The sequence below is a fragment of the Fukomys damarensis genome, unplaced genomic scaffold, assembly GCF_012274545.1.
Source record: "Fukomys damarensis isolate Sample0158 unplaced genomic scaffold, DMR_v1.0_HiC HiC_scaffold_30, whole genome shotgun sequence".
Taxonomy (NCBI): Eukaryota; Metazoa; Chordata; class Mammalia; order Rodentia; family Bathyergidae; genus Fukomys; species Fukomys damarensis.
This window is the reverse complement of record NW_022900942.1, coordinates 34,796,699-34,813,526: the sequence shown is the minus strand read 5'-3', so window position 1 is coordinate 34,813,526 and position 16,828 is coordinate 34,796,699. Positions and strand designations below refer to the sequence as shown.

The 16,828-nt window shown below is 40.0% G+C and overlaps 1 pseudogene; it reads left to right on the top strand.

Moving 5' to 3' along the window:
• The first annotated feature begins 4,620 nt into the window (after window positions 1-4,620).
• Window positions 4,621-5,170, top strand: LOC104860515 (annotated as a pseudogene).
• The last annotated feature ends 11,658 nt before the right edge of the window (window positions 5,171-16,828 follow it).

Sequence of the window (16,828 nt, the reverse complement as noted above, 5' to 3'; positions counted from 1 at the left end):
AAAAAAAAAAAAAAACAGAACCTGAGAACTCCTTTTGTTCTTTCTCCACAACCAAAAGAAGAAAAGCATGTTCTAACACCAGTTTCTCCATCAACGTCAGAATTTTGCTAGGTTAAAGGACTCAAATCAAGGCACCCAGAACTCCTTTTCCTAATCTTCAGGTGCTCACTTCACACTGCCTCATGGCTTCGCCAAGGACAAGATCTTCTATAGACATGTTTATCAGCAACTAAGACAGTTTATCTGTTACGGTAACTCATCTGAGGGTTGTATTAATATTCCTACTCCTGTCTCATAGCTAAATGAAGCCTGAGTTTAAGCCTAAGGCTATACATTTGGAAAGCTGGGAAACTAGTACATTACTCTGAACCCTGGTCCAGGCACACCTTAAGATAGTGATACTAACCTCATTTTTTTTAACCTACCTCTTCAACCTCAGAGCTCAGGATGTTTTCTAAATTGTGGTAAAATATACAAAACTTAGCATCATAACCATTTTTAAGTATACAGTTCAGTGGTATTCACACTGTTGTACAATCAATAATAGCTATATCTAAAACTTCATTGTTATCTAGCAAAACAAATGCTGAACCTCAAAAAAAAACCCTACTATTCTCTCAGCAATCACCTTGTACTTTGTCTTTATGAATTTGACTATTCTAGACATGTCATATACTGTGTGGAATCACAAACATGTATCCTTTTTAACTGGCTTATTTCATTTAGTAAAATGCCCTCAAGGTTCATTCGTGTTGCATCCTGTGTCAGAATTTCCTTTATTCTCAGGCTGAATGTATTCTAGTGTATGGATATACCAACTCTTGTCATGTGTTCATCCTTATAATGAACTCTAGGTAGTTTCCACCTTTTAGCAACCATAAATAATGATGCTCTGTGCCCTCCCCTTCCTTCTCTTACCTTTACTTTTATTCAGTACCTAACACCCTGTGTGACACAGCAGGGAGAGAATACAAAGAGCATCCTTTTGTTTTCAGAAATGAAAATTAGGTGGAATAGGTTTTCAAAATTTTTAAATCAACAGATATTAATGGTATGATACTTGTCATAACAATGAGGTAATTATGTGTCGTGTACTGTTAGCTGTGTTAACATATATTTAATTGCATTAAATACATAATTTAAGTGGACTATAAATCAATTTAACAAAGTTCTGTGGGTCTTTGAATTGGGGGGGGTGAGGTAGTCTCACTGTGCAGCTCACTATGTAGCTTTGAACTCCCTCTGTAGTCCAGGCTGGCCTCCACCTCATGGCAATCCTCCTGCCTCAACTCCTCCACCCCAATGCTGGGATTACAAGCATGTGCCACCATGTGGTCCCAGCAATTCTTTAAATTTTTAACCAAACAGACCAGAACTGCCACATCCAAAGGAGTATTTTCCTGAAAGCCTCAGAATCTACTGTATTTTTACTGATCATTTTACTGATCAAAGCTCAACTAACTCCAGAGGACAACAGCTTGTAAGCAACCACACAACACTGGTATCCACATCTGGAAATCAACATTATTTTGAAAACCAGTACGTCAATAAATCTCTACCTCAGCCAACCAGTTTTTTTCCCCAAAACATTTGGCTATTTCTAAAAGACAAAGCCTCTACAAGCTTTCTAAGCACAAATGATTTTGCCACCATAGAGAGCAATCAAAAAAATGGACCATCATATCTGAAGTCCATTTCAAGTCAGCTTCAGATGGACTATTGGTGAGCTACAGCATCCTCATACCTCTCTCCAAAGCAGCAGTCTTGAAAGAAACAAAATTAATTCAGAAGTGTAGGATCTGTCATGTTGGTTGTAACAATATACATCACATTTTAAAAGCACTGCCACCAGCTCGGTGTGTGAAATTTGTTATGGTCATACATACGGTAAAGTTACAGTTAAAAGAACAAGCAGCTTTATAGCAAAGAAGCAGTTTCTGGTTGAGGAGACAAGACATTCGTTTTCCTTATTTTACAAACAAACATTAGTCCTCCTTAGGGAGTAAATGCAAATTTAAAACATGATTAAATCTGATGAGATGAAGTAAAACAATTCATCTATTTTCAGTGTACTAACACCTCTTTAATGTTTATTCACACAACAAATGAAGCACTGAAAAACTCAAGGTCAAAAGACTTTATGGATGAGTCTCTTTCTCCCCATGTCACATAGTGGTCTCAATATTCACCCAGGCAGTTACAGATGCTCTGTATTTGTTGCCTGAGTGAGAAACACAGAGATGGTTAGAATCTTCAGGTGAAATCTACAATATTATTTTTTTTTCTAAAGGGGATAAGACTGAAACCAAATGGACCTAGTTTTTCTTCCCTGATTTACTGAAATCCCTTTTGAAAACTACCTGCTCAATTTCAGATGAAGGATGGAGAGTCACATTTATCCTTCTCCTCATTACGCAAACATCTATGGATTTCAACAACATTGTTAATAAAATCTTCGGAGTTATCTAGAGGACTAAAAGGAGATTGCCTTTCGGCATAGAAAAGTAAGGGAAGAAATATATACTGGCCAAAATTATGATAACATTAGGATATTCAAAAACAAGCCTATCTTATCGGCTTTCACTTTCACCAATATTGCTTTGCTGTTGTTCCACATTCACATCTTGTGCTAAGACTCTGAGCAGGTGTAATGGAAAAAAAAACCAAAACTTTCTCCTGACAGGGGCTCCTCATTCCACAGATCTAGACAAGTGCCAGAGGAAACATATGCGTTATCTAAGCCAACAGCCTCACCAAAAATCACGGAAGATAATATTACACTAAAGGCGGTTGCTGATGAAGATCCACAGCCTAGAAATAGGAGGAAAAGAGGAGTCCAGGTAGAATTTACACCCATTCAGTAACATTTGTTGGTTGCTCGTGGTATGCCAAATTCCATCTGGGGAAATGTGAGGAATGTGAGCATAAGATTCAAACTTTGTTTTCAAAGTGAACAATTTTGCAAATATACACTCAACCAAGCCAGGCATAGTGGTACACGCCTGTAATCCCAGCACTTGGGAGGCTGAGGCAGGAGGATCGCCTTGAGTTTGAGACCAGCCTGGACTGCATAGGGAGTTCCAGGTCAGTCTCAACTACATAGTGAGACCCTGTCTCAAAAAACCAAAAAATAAATAAATAAATAAACCAAACAACAACAACAACAACAAAAACACTCAACCAACAATTGCATGCATAAAAGAAAAAGAAATGGAGAATTCAAAATTACCTGTGCTCTCAAAGCTTTCTATTTGGATTTATAACTTTTAATTTGGCTCAGTGACTCATCCTATTTTCAGCAGAACTACCTTTTTTTGATATTTGACTAATTGATGATGCATAGTGATAAATATCTGTGAACTCACTATTCCAATTAGTAGTCTTAATAGTATTGTTCCCGGTCCTGTTTCCTTGCTATCCTCACCTCAAATTATTATTTCCTTTCCCTCCAATCCTTAGTTTTTCCTTATAGTTGTGTCTCATGCATATCCTTCAATGATACTGTTCATTTCAGAAACTCAAAAAATATATTTTGCACATTACATTCTCTAAAGCACCATGAACAATGACACCTAAGTTGGGCATTATAGGAAATGAGGTGATATGCTCCATGAATATTTCACATAGCTGGTGGGGCTATCCTGGGGTCTGGGGAGGGCAATCAGGAAAAAGTCATTGAATCAGTCTGGTGTGAAAGGCCAGAGCACACAACGTAAGATAGTCAAATACAGTACAATTTATAGGTTCAAATATTTTCCCCTCTCACTTTCCCCATGATACCATTTCCAGGCCACAATACAAAGGCCAGTCTCCAAATCAAAGGACCTGAATTTCTTGGCCCTGAAGACAAAACAAGGTTTTTGTTTTGTGGCACTAGGGATTGAACTGAAGGCCCTGGCACTGAGTTACATCCTCAATCCTATTTTTATTTTGAAACAGGGTCTCACTAAATTGCCTAGGCTGGGCTCCAACTTACCATGTTCCTGTCTCTACCTCCTAAGGGGCTGGGATTATAGGTATATGCCACCGTACCTGGCTACAAATCTTTTAAATTCACATAGAAGGCCTCTGGATGTTATTCCTCTTAGGATTTCATGTCACCAGTGTATTTGAGTTTCACGATGGCAAAAACTGAGAAAAAACTTTTCAGGAGTTTTATTCCTCCCCAAACGATAGCAAGTGTAAGAAAAGATACAGGGTCTGTCATTATTAAAAGTGTTTAGGGCAGTAAGCATGACACAATGTAGCATGCCTGTCATCCCAGCTACTCAGATCACTTGAGCCCAGGAATTCAAGACTGTCACAAGGAGGTTACACAAAGGCAGTAATTTATGAGCCAGTGAATACATTTTAAGAGAGGAATTATGAACCATTAATCTGGAACTCATATATGTAATTTTGCTCATTCTCACAGGTATATTAGGATGCTATCAGCAGTACTCATCCAGGCCCAGGTCCAGATAACTTATGGACTTCCTCCTTTTGTCAAATTTAAAATGCCCCTAGGCTGTGGGGCAGTGCCTGTGTACCGCTGTGCCTCACAGTCCCCTAGTGCCAGGCGAACAGTAAGCAGACTACCGGCAGCATGAGGCCGCCTGAACTTGTGGAGCACGTAATTACCCTTGGGAAACCATAACAATAGCTGCAATGCAGAAATACCCAAACCCTATGAACCTGAGTGTGGTTGGACTTGACGTGTTGGACAGACATATAGATCCCTCTCCAAAGCTGCACAGCCACAGACTTAGCTCAGGGTGGGTGCTGCCTTCCATTGTGAAGTCTATTATTGGTGCAGCAAGAACTAAAACATATGTTCAAGAACATTCTGTAGGTGACTCTGTACAGAAAACAATGGAATTTAAATCTACTGATATTTCACTTACAAATATGGTTTCAGCAGATGAGAGACTTATATACACACCACATCCTCGGACCCAGAAAAAACTGTTTTGACTCAGGAAGCCATAATCACGATGAAAGAAGTCAGCCTCAGCAGTTACCTTGAAGGACTGATGGCAAGCACAACATGTTCCAATGCTAGTAAAGGCAAAGAAGCAATGGAATGGAATGCGTAATACATAAATTAAACGCTGAGATTGAAGAATTGGCCGCTTCAGCAAGAGGAAGCACAAGGACACCAAAGGCGGTGGCCACATTTGTAGAAAAATGATAAAGAAAGTTGGTACACAGCACCAGGTCCCCCAGGTCTCTGCAAGCTGACAATATATTTATTATTTAAAAAACACAACTAAATTTCAGGTAGAATTTTTTTTTTATAAGCTGGAGTGAGGCTATGTGATTTTCATCAAAACAAAGATATAGTGGTTTAAATCACAGGGATTATCTGATGTTAGTATGACTTGAAATGACTAATAGGGCTCCAGTATTTATGTGAAAATGTGACCATTTTTTAAACAGTGCTTGGAAAAAATTGGTATTGACAGTGAGTCTTAAGGTAGAATGTTAAAGCTTTTCAGGCACTGGGACTTCAGCTGGCTGTGGACCAACCCTACAGCAAAACAGAGCCACCCCTTAGGTAGGCACAGTTGTCCTGTTATTGCTGCAAACTAGAACTGTGCATGAGGAACTGTCTTTCAAAGAAGAAACCATATAGTTGTAAAAGACATTAATTTGTATAAAATAACTAACTTGGCCTGCTAGAAACCACAATGTTTTGATTTGGCACTTAAATGTGATTTTTGGAGTGAAAATTATCACTGAAGAAATATGACTCCAACAGAAATATTTTATTGTATTAAAGAGTATGTATTGTTTTGCCAAAAGTTTTGTAACTTAGTAAAGGATTACCTTCCTTGGGTTTATACTTTATGACTTAGCATACTGTACCGTAGGCTGGTTATGCTAACTAAAAAAATAAAAGTCATTAACCTGAGTTTTGCAGTACTCTTAAACAGAACACTTAATACTTAAACAGAAGAACAGCTGTACACATCTTTTAGCATTTCACATTTGATTAACTTATAAATTGCCATGTGTCAAAATCATAGTTTTGTAATTGCTAAGACATGATAATGTCAAGTTACTTGAATATAATTACTTTTTAACATAAGCTATGCATCATTTAAAATTACTTAAATGATGTCTTGATCTCAAGCATAAATCTCAGTAACTTAATGTTTTAATGATATGATGCTACAGTGGGGGTATGGGGGTACTGGGGGAGAAAATTAAGTACCTAATGGGGAAAATGGAATGGTCTACACTAAGTAAATTGCCCTACAGGTTTTATTTATTGGGAATCCTTATTTTGGATAACAGAATGGCTGCAAGTAGAAAACAATCCAGAAAATGTATTTTATTTAGTATTTTGTATCACTAAATAGGCAGTTAACCACTAAATGATATCTTTGATATTTGGAAGTTTTGTACAAAATTTTTGTTAAAAAGTGATTAGCTTTTGCCTTCATTTCATAATACTTAATATGATCAACTTTTTGTTGGGTTTCCTATAAAGAGACCAATTAATACATATAAACCACAGAAACAGTACCAAATTTTTAAAATTAGTGTTTTTCTACTTATGCGGCTTAAGAATTCTTAGGACATTTGTAAATTATGTTAGATTTTGATAAAGTTTATTTTTTGCAACCGAAAATGGTTTTTACAACTAAAATACTATTTCAGCTAAAAAAAAAAAAGGGCTAAATATGTTATTTGAAAAAAGAGACATAATTTGCATAAATCATACTTGTTCTTAAAAAAGCTATATTGCCTAATGATAAATCATTTCTAAACCAACCTTTATCATATCCTTTGTTCAATTTTACTCTGATCTAATGATAAAACATCTGTAAGTTTTCATTTTCCAATGTAATTAGCTACATCTACTGGAATACCTGATTCCTGGCTTCTATTAAAATAGAAGGAAGTTGACAGTAAGTTCATTGAAAAGGACTAAACTGAAATGAAGTGTTAAATTACAGTTACTAAATAAAAAATAAAATTCCCCTGATTGGAGGATGTTTCTAAACAGCATTCATAAATCCCCTAATGAGCACCTGATGCTTTGTAAAAGGAAAGCTTTGGGTCATGGAACAGTTCTGGTAAGGTTTTCCCTTCAGGTGCCAAGGGAGAGGCCACAGCAGACAACCTAGCAAAGAAGACACATTCATCTCCCATCAAATGCCTGTCCAGCCAAATGAAGTAAAGCACATCCATAAGCGTGAAGACCGCTGGCTAAGAGGGCAGATGGAAGAAGGCTTCCAGGAGACTTATACCTGGTTCTCTGGTTGTAGTCCCAAAAGGAAGCAAGATGCTCAGGTAACATCAAGCATAGTAGGAAGGAAGATGCCTTTCACAGCTGGATTTTAAGGAAGCAAAGCAGGGAGAGTGGAACAAGGCCCTGTACTGTGAGACTTACAGAAACTAACATTTTGCTCCTTGCGTTTCATATACAGTGTTTAAATTTTGCCTTTTTAAAAACGTATATTATTGGGCCAGGGATTTAGCTCAGTGGTTCTGCCCCCTGCCTTGCAAGCACAAGGACCCAAGTTTGATCCCGGTACAAAAAAAAAAAAAAAAAAAAAAAGTGCATTATTTTTGAACTACCTGGCCTGAGAAAGGGCAATAGCAGGAGCTGTGCCTACCTTTGGAACATACTTTTAAGCACCAAATGTCCACAGGGCTAAGTGTGGTGGTGACAAAAGTATGCAAAACAGTAAATTTTCAGAACAAGCTACAGGACTGGACCATTTGTCCTTTCTACACATCCTTTCTCTCCTCTGATCTAGCAGGGTTTTCTCCGATGCTGGGGAGGTAAGAGAATAGCACTAGTTAAAAAAGACCCTCCAGGTTAGGGCCTCTTTTATGCACAAAAGATGTTCCAGGCCCACCATCAGGGGACAGAGACTTCATAAAAGGCAGCACAGAAGTGAAAAGAAAGCAGTCAGCTTTGGGCACACCATGTAAGCCAGAGATCCCTCCACTTGTAAATGGAGAGGACGAAGTGTCTATATCACAGTGGTGTTTAATGAGCTGATAAATGACACAAAGAAATGACCTGGCACAAGATCTCAATAGCAGTTCTCTTAAGCAGGGGATTTGTGACTTTAGAATTCAAAGACATGAATGCAGGGGAGGCGGGGAAAGACATGAATGCAGATAAAGAAAATTGGAAAATACATGTCAAAGTACCTTATTTAAAATATTTTTGCTGGGTGCTGCAGTTCATGATGATAATCCCAGCTACTCTGAGATAGGAAGATCCCAAGTTCAAAGCCAGTCTAGGTAACCGGTGACTTAGTGAGACACTGTCTCAAAATAAAAATTTTAAAAGGGCTGGAGATAGAGTTCTGTGGTAGTGTTTTCTTAGCAGGCACAAAGCCCTGGATTCAATCCCCCAGCTCCATCAAAAAATGAAAAGGGAAAAATATTTAATCCAAATATTTTCTTTTTCTCCTTTCCTATCTCTATAAATATAAGCAGTTAAAGAAAAAAATCTGTAATGCCAGTCAATATAGACGGGAAATAAAAGGAGAAGTATACACAATATCCAGCATATCAACCTTACAATAAAATTAGACTTTAAAAAAATCATGAAATTTTTAGTACACACAAGGCTTAAAAAGAGCAAAAATGACCAGAACTTGGAAGGGTAGAAAAACAGATGGACAGGTGTTTTTCTGAAGGTTTCTGAAGACTGTAAATGTGCACACCAACAATTCCACCTTTACAAATTTATCCTGAAGAAATAATGAAATGAGGTTACAAGAATATTCTGTGGAATTTTTTTGTTATATAAAAAAAAATTGGAATAGGCCTAAATGTTCATCAGACTGAGAACAGTTAAAAAGCATTATGACAATCTCACACACGGCCTTATTTCGCAGCCATTAAAAACAATAAAGCCAGGGATTTAGCTCAGTGGTTCTGCTGCCTGCCTCCAAGCACAAGGCCCCAAGTTTGATCGCTGGTACCAAATATATATATATATATATAATATATACGTATATATATTGCATGCCTTTATAGGCTACGGGGGTGGGCATAGATCAAAATTTAGAATAAATTATGACATGACCCACATCCAGCAGCCCATGCTGGGGATTGAACCCAGGTCCTTTGCACTGAGCTACATTCCCAGCCCTTTTTATTTTTGAGGCAAAGTCTAATTTGCCAAGGCTGAGCTCAAACTTTTAATCCTTCTGCTCAGCCTCCCAGACTGCTAGGATTATGGTCATGTGCCACCATGCCAGACTGATCCCATAGACTTTTTAAATACATATTGTACATAAATCTAAAGCAGCTTTGCCCAGCAGAAATAAAATGCAGGGCTGAGGGTGAGGGTCAGAGGCAGAGCACTGGCCTGGAATATGCAAGGCTGAATTCAATCCTGATATTACATTTAAAAAAATACAAATGTGAGTCACACTTGGAACATTAATTTTTCTAATAACTACTTTAGAAAGGTGAAAGGAATAAAATATTTAGCCCAATAAAATTCTTGTTCACCATATAGCTGATATTTAAAAAGTATGAACGAGATACTTTAAATTCATTTTCCTAAGTTTTAGAAATTCAGTGTTACATTTTAGACTTATATCCCAATTTGCTCCAGCCTCATTTCAAGTGCTCAACAGCATATGTGGTTACTCTATTAGACATCACAAGTCCAGGGAATATACATAACGGTAGCTGTTTGAGATTGGGATAAAGAGATTTTGTCTTTCCTGTAGCGTATGAATTGTTTCAATGATAATTCCTATTCAGAGGAGGGAAAGGAATATAATGAAAAATGCTTTTTAATTTTCCTTTAAAGCTATAATAAAAGACCAGAATGCACAGTTTAAGTTTAAAATTTCTTTCAAACTGCTTTCGCTCAGGGATGGGGGTGGGAGGCAGGAACCTTTTCTCCCATGCATTGGCTGGCCACAGCTCTGGTAGCTATTTATGTGTTTGTAGCAATCCTGCACTACCTCACTCAAGAAGTAGCCCTGTGACCAATACCCATGCAGCCCCATGGGGAAGCACTGAGAGAAAAGAACTCCAGCCCATAACACTGACTGCCATCCAGTACTGTGACTGAAGAGGAAACAAGCTAATGCACAGGGGCCGAGAACACACAGTATGCCAGGCACAGTACGTGGAACAGATTGCGTAACCCTCCAACAGTCTTCCCATGATACAGGTAGCACCCCCAAGTTTTCAGATAAAGAAAGTAAGACACAGAAAGCCTCTGCTCCAAGGTGTCATGGCAAAGAGCCTTTAACCACAATATCCAGGGCAGTTCACATCAAGATCATAACTGCAAGGGCCAGGATTACCCACACCAAAGCCATGTTCTTAGCCTTACTAATATGATGGTAGAAGACAACTGCATTTCCTGAAAGAGAAGCAAATTCTAAACATCTTTTATGTGCAAGAACTCCAAATCCTAACACTGTCCCTTTAAATTCATTCTGCTAGCTCTAAATCATTTCCACTTATACAAATCGTCATCCCAATTTCAACTCTTATCCCTCATAATCAAATACCATAGTTATTGAGTCCTCGTCTCATTAATCTCTAACTATAATAGGTATAACAAGCACATCTCACACCCAGATCTAAGCTTATACAGTAAATTCCATTCTTCAATAAAAGGAAACTGACATATTATCATCTTAAGAAATCAAAGTGACCTTATCAGTAATGAGACACATCAATATCTCATATTTCCTGAAATGATGCAGAAGCACACCATTTACAATATGCCCCCCAACACACACACACACACACACACACACACAAACTAGGGATTAAACCCAGGACTTTTCACTGAGCTGAATCCCCAGCCCTTTTTATTTTGAGATAGGCTCTAAGTTGTCAAGGCTGGCCTCAAATTTGCGATCTCAGTCTCCAAAGTAGCTGGGATTACAAGCAAGCAACTACCATGCCCTAGCTCTAGTATGTTCTTACCAAAAATTCACACTTTTCATCTAAGCATGAGAAAACATCAGACAAGCCAAAGTTGATAAGTCAATGCATAAAATAAGTGACCAATAATCTTAAAGTGCCATGGTCATGTGAAGGACTACTATCTAGAATATAGAAAGAATAAAGAACTTAAAAAAATCAGACCCCCCCCAAATTTAAAGACCCAATTCAAAAATGGGCATCCGAAAAGAACAGACATTTCTCAGACAAAGAAGTAAAAGCAGCAAGTAAATATATGAAAAAATGTTCCACATCACTGGTCATTTGAGAGATGCAGATGAAAACAACACTGAGATTCCACCTCACCCCACAAAGAATGGCTGCTATCAAGAAATCACACAATAACAAATGTTGGTGGGGCTGTAGGGAGAAAGGAACCTTCTTCACTGTTGGTGGGAGTGCAGCCTGGTGCAACCACTGTGGAAATCAATATGGAGATACCACAAAGAACTAGGATTAGAGGTTCCATTTGACCCAGCTATTCCCCTGCTGGGTATCTTTCCAAAATAATTAAAAGAATCATACCACGGCGATATATGTGCACCTGTGTTTATAGCGGCACAGTTTGTAATAGCTACAGCTTGGAAACAGCCCAATTACACATCATCTGGAGATTGGATAAAGATTTTTTTAATAAAATGGAGTACTACTCAGCCATAAAGAATGAGAGACTAAAGACATTTATAGCTAAATGGATGCACATTGAGGCAATACTCTTAAGTGAAATAAATAGGAACCACATGTGTAAATATCAAATAGGTTCTCTCGTGTGAGAAACTGAAAGTGTAAATGAGAATTAAAATGAAAAATTGATAATGTGAAGTAGGAAGAAAAGGGGTGGGGGAGTGGGAAGGGTAGGGTAAAGAAGGGAAAGGAAAAAATGGAGAGAAAGTCTTTGTAAATATGGGTAGAGGGGGTGAAGGGAGAGCAGAGGAATGGAAAAATAAGAACCAAGATACATCATGTAAAGGTACAAGTTCTCAATGATAAATGTAAATGTTGTATACCTAAAATGTACAAATACAACAATTTAAGGAAAAAAGAGTCCCACGGTCATGAAAAACAGGGGTAAAAAGAAGAAATTGTCACCAATAGGAAGAGATTAGAGGGGTACATGTTAAAAGCAATGTGGGATCCTACCTAGAAAAAGGATGTGAATGGAAAAATGTGTAACATTCCAGTAAAGTCTGTAGACTAGCCAATAGTATATTAACTTTGATTTCCTAGTTTTGGTAACTGTATTTTGGACATATGAAGTGTTAACATTACGGGTATCTGGGGAAAATATGCACAGGAACTGGGCTATTTTTTACAACATTTCTATAACTCTAAAATTACTTCTAAGAGTTTTAAAAATAGTGCTATGATTACCAAAATAGTGCTATGATTACCAAAATAGTGCTATGATTACCAAATACACTTAGATCATCCCTGCCCTGATGTTTAAATTGACTCCCTATCAAACCCTTCTGACAGTATCCTCCTTCCCACTTCATGTATTCAAACCTTATTCTTTCTTTCTGTGGATCGTATTCATTTTTCAAGGCCCAATTGTACCCCATGGCTCTAAGCAAAGCTCTTTCCCTATTACAATTCACCAGACCAACACTTTCTTAAAGGGCCTGTGACTCCCAGCATCTGAACTCCTCTCACGAACCATGGATCATCCTGTATCATTAGTTAACTATATATATTTAAGTTTTTTATCACTAAACATACTGGAGGCTTCCAAAAATGATAATGGCCGCTGTTCTCCACACAGCCTAAGGGAGGGGGTGGGGGGTGGGGACAAGACATCACATAAACTACCAAAGGAGGGCAAGGCAAGAGACCACTGCATGAGCACAGGTACAGGCAGTCAAATGTGCCACAGTAAGGAACTTCATGAAAATGTGGGAATTCTGAGGATTACCAGCAACACCAAGGAAGGCTTACTGGGTTACAGGCCACCTGAGAAAAGGGAGCAGAGGGGAAAGGGAATCAGAGCTAGGAATACACAAGACAGTGAAGCTAGGAGGAAAGGTGGGAGTAGGACACTGCTCTAGGCTCACTTGGGACCCTAGAGAGGCCAAAGACCTTGAGTTGCTAGACATATGCTCCACTAAGCCATTATGAATTGTGGGGTAATTTGGGTACCAGAGTCAGATCCTGAGCCAAAAGATTTGTTGGGCAGTGCTCCCAGGAAAGGCTAGTATGGGAGATAGGAAATGGGGCAAGGAAAGGAAGCCAAGCAAGGGTGTAACATTAAAAAATGCCCCAAGCAGAGTAACTCTGGCTCAGCCTTGCTGAGAATTATGGAAACACTGCAGATCGTGCTTTAGAGTTGTCCCATTTCTGAGGAAGCTAATGTTTTACTATTCTAATTTTTGATGGACTTCTCCCTTTGCATAAGATATAAACTCCCAGGAAAAGATGGGAAGTACTGACAAAGGGGCACAGGAGCTGGCTATGGTAGAGTAATTACCAAGGCAGTGCGAGAGAACAGAGTAAAGGGGAGACAAAGGGGCAAGAACAGCATCCACTGCCACAGATTGTCAAGTCCTCATGTGTTTAACTCCGTGGAGGTCACAGGGCAGGTCTTACCTAACAATATACAGTATAAGAAAAGTTTGTTCGCATGTCTTAGATTAGCTGAATCCTCCAAAGGGCTGACATCACCACTTTTCTAAATAAAGAGCACCACTCAGGAGCCAACAGTCAAAGACTGAATGAATCATCAGTCCCTCCAACAGAAAGGGTAGATACAGAGGAAAGAGGTGGCTCTTGCTGCCTTAGAGACTGATACTTGGGGGAAACCTACTTACCTGAGCCATGAATGAGAGAAAATTAGAGGACATCTGCCCAAAGTACAGGGGTTCCATTTTTCAAAGGATTGGTTCCCAGATCAACACCCTCGATGAAGACCTCTGTGTTCAAACCTGCCATATACAGGATGTGCCTACCAGTGAAGTAACCACGTAGCAGTACTTAAAAATCCACTGTGGGAGCTGCAGTGGGATTGGGGTGGAGAGTGGGAAGGAGTGGCTCAGTTCAGCGTGCTTACCCAGTATGTATGTGCAAGGCCTGGGGCTTGATCCTCAGCACACACACACAAAAATAGATAAATAAAATTAAAAACCAATGACAACACTGCTTGGACACCAGATACTACTTGCTAGTTAAAAGCCAAACAGGAAAAAGATTTATATGAAGGCACTGGTTTCAGTCTGCTGACTTCCCAGTTGCTGTTGGCTAGAATCCAGAATAATCCTCTGCAGAGCTACATTATTCAACCTGAGAGAGGTTACAGATTTTATATTTTTAAAATCAAGCTATTCTTTCTCTGCAAACACTATAATAAAATTATATTCACCAAGCTAGCACATGCTCTGGCTTCTTCCCAGGACTTGTACAGATCAAGCCCACACTGTTTTCTGGTGGGTTGCAAATCAAGCACTAACTCTTGCCACATACACGCTGCTTGTGACAACAGGGCCCATCCTGGGCTCCACCTTCCTGTGACAGTGAATGAGGCCAACTCACCTTGACATCACCCTGAAAGTGTCTGGCATCAACTTGGATTGTCTTCCTTTGTCCTCACCACAAAAAAAAGTAGTTTCTCTAAGGTGAAATGCTTGGACTTCTGAAAAGAGGAGTGTCTTTGTTAATGGGAAGTGCCCTTTGCCAGTGACAAAAATCAATGTCCCCTCTCACCCAAAGTCACATGGCATATGAGCCTGCAATTGAAGAGAGCAAATAGAGATCAAGAAAACAGTAAACTAGAGGGAGAGAAAAACATCTTTTCTTGGGTAACTAAGAAGACTCTCATATATTAATCCCTTACCTGGAACAATTTAATTAATATTCACAGGCTAATATATACTGTATACTTAAATGTTTCATACTCAATAATATCTTCCAAATACAACCCTAAAGCAAAAAGTCTGATCAGTAATAAGCTTTGAAATTTCCATTTCCAAACACACATTTTGTTGACATAATTGATCATTTCCATCATGCGTAATATATTAAAGTACATGCCTGAACCCAGTGTTCATCATATTAGAATAGCTCACTAGCAGGTTAAAAATAAAAGGGAACATTGGTTATTTCAGTAATATAATAAAATGAACAAATCATCTCCAAGAAACAGTGAATCTGAGTAGCAGGCACAATTTCTTGGTATAATTTATGAATCATATACACACTGATAATCCAGTCCGGGAAGTGGGGTTACAATGGTTAAGAAATAACACTATTTCTCATAGTAAGGTCTAAGTGTATTTAACTCTGGCAGAAAGAGTAACTGGAACCTACTGCTTAGACACCAAAAAGTCTCAACTTTAGATTCGAAGGCCGAAGGAGGATTAAGAACTAGAAACCCATTAACAGGGCAAGATGCAGTCCAACAGCCCTAGGGAGGAACTTTAATATTCACTTTGGTTTAATTATGCCAAACCAAAGAAGCTACTTTTCAAAGTCTTGGGTAGCCTTCCAAGACCTTTCCTTGGTGACACCAGTTTTATTTGTATCTCCAAAACAAGAAAAACTATGTTGAAATCCCTTGAGTTCAAACTCCCACTAATTCATCCCTAATAGTTAACATGCAATAAATACATTTGTCGCTAAAAAGCAAATTGAGTGTTTTCCCCTGAAAGTGCTGTATCTTTAAAAGCAATCCAGTGTTAAAAAAAACAAAAACAAACTAGAGTTCCAAAAAAAAATAAGATGCATCCAATAGTCCATTAGCTTCATACCGTATATGCCCACTAAATATTGTCTGCTACAGGACTTTGTAACACACCGCACGCCCCTCTAGTTAAACCACTCCTTTCTCTTAGGAACACAGCTTGGATTCCCGTGCACTTTGCTGAACACAGCTCCAGCTCTCTACACTCGATTTCAGTTTTTTTTTCCTCCCTTGTCTCACTGGTTTCCAGCCTCGATATGCAGTTCCTGATAACCCCATTCAGGCAAAGAAGTACAAGCGGTAGCTTTGAGGGCTCCTGGCCACACCTCCAAAGGTAACAGGGGAAGTGCGCTTGTTTTCCCAAAGTCAGCCTTGCGGGAGTTCGCACCCAGGACAGCACCTTCCCACTTCTCAGACTCCTGGCCCTAGGAGACAGCTACAGGGTAGCGGGTGCCCGCTGGGTTCAAAAGCTCCGAAGCAGCTGAGGCCCTGCCTCCAACCACATGACAGCCTCCTGGACCGCTTTATGAGCGTTATCCCTTGCTGGTCCAGTCCCTCCCAGTGAGAAAAGGAAATTTTTTACATTCCTGAAACTTAGAAGGGCCGGCAGCCTGAAGAGCCGAAGAGCTCCCCCAAGCGCAGGACAGAGGCAAGCAGTTGCCAGGTGAGGATGCGGAAGTAGCTCTTCCCACCCCGCCCAGACCTGTCGGCCCCGGCCGGCGCCTCCAGCTCCCACGCTCACACACACAGTGCGTACACGCGCGCACACACGGCCCTGCCAAACTTGTCCTTGCCGCCTGAAAGGACGGCAGGCAGACCAGGCATCGGGATATCCGAAACTTTTCTTTTAAGTGGGCACGGGGCGAGTGCTTGGAGGCCCTTCCCGGTCCACCACCCGCCGCGCGGCCGCTCCCTAAGTTTACCCACAGCATCTACGAGGAACCCAGGCGTCCGCGCGGGCCGCACCTGTTCCCACTTCTGAGCCCGTACCCACCCTGACCTTGAGAACATCCTGAAAACCCACGCCCCGAGCGGGGCTCTCGGCTAGCCCGCCCCTCCTCGCAGTGACTGAAGCCCGTTTGGTACCCGCCCAAGGAGGACGCCTCAAAATGCCCATCACCCGCAAATTTAAGAACGCGCTTCCCCGAGATCCCCGGAGCACCTCTCCCCCTCAGCCTCCACCCCTCACACCAGCCTCGCCCCGGGGCAAGTTCAGGGCGCCCC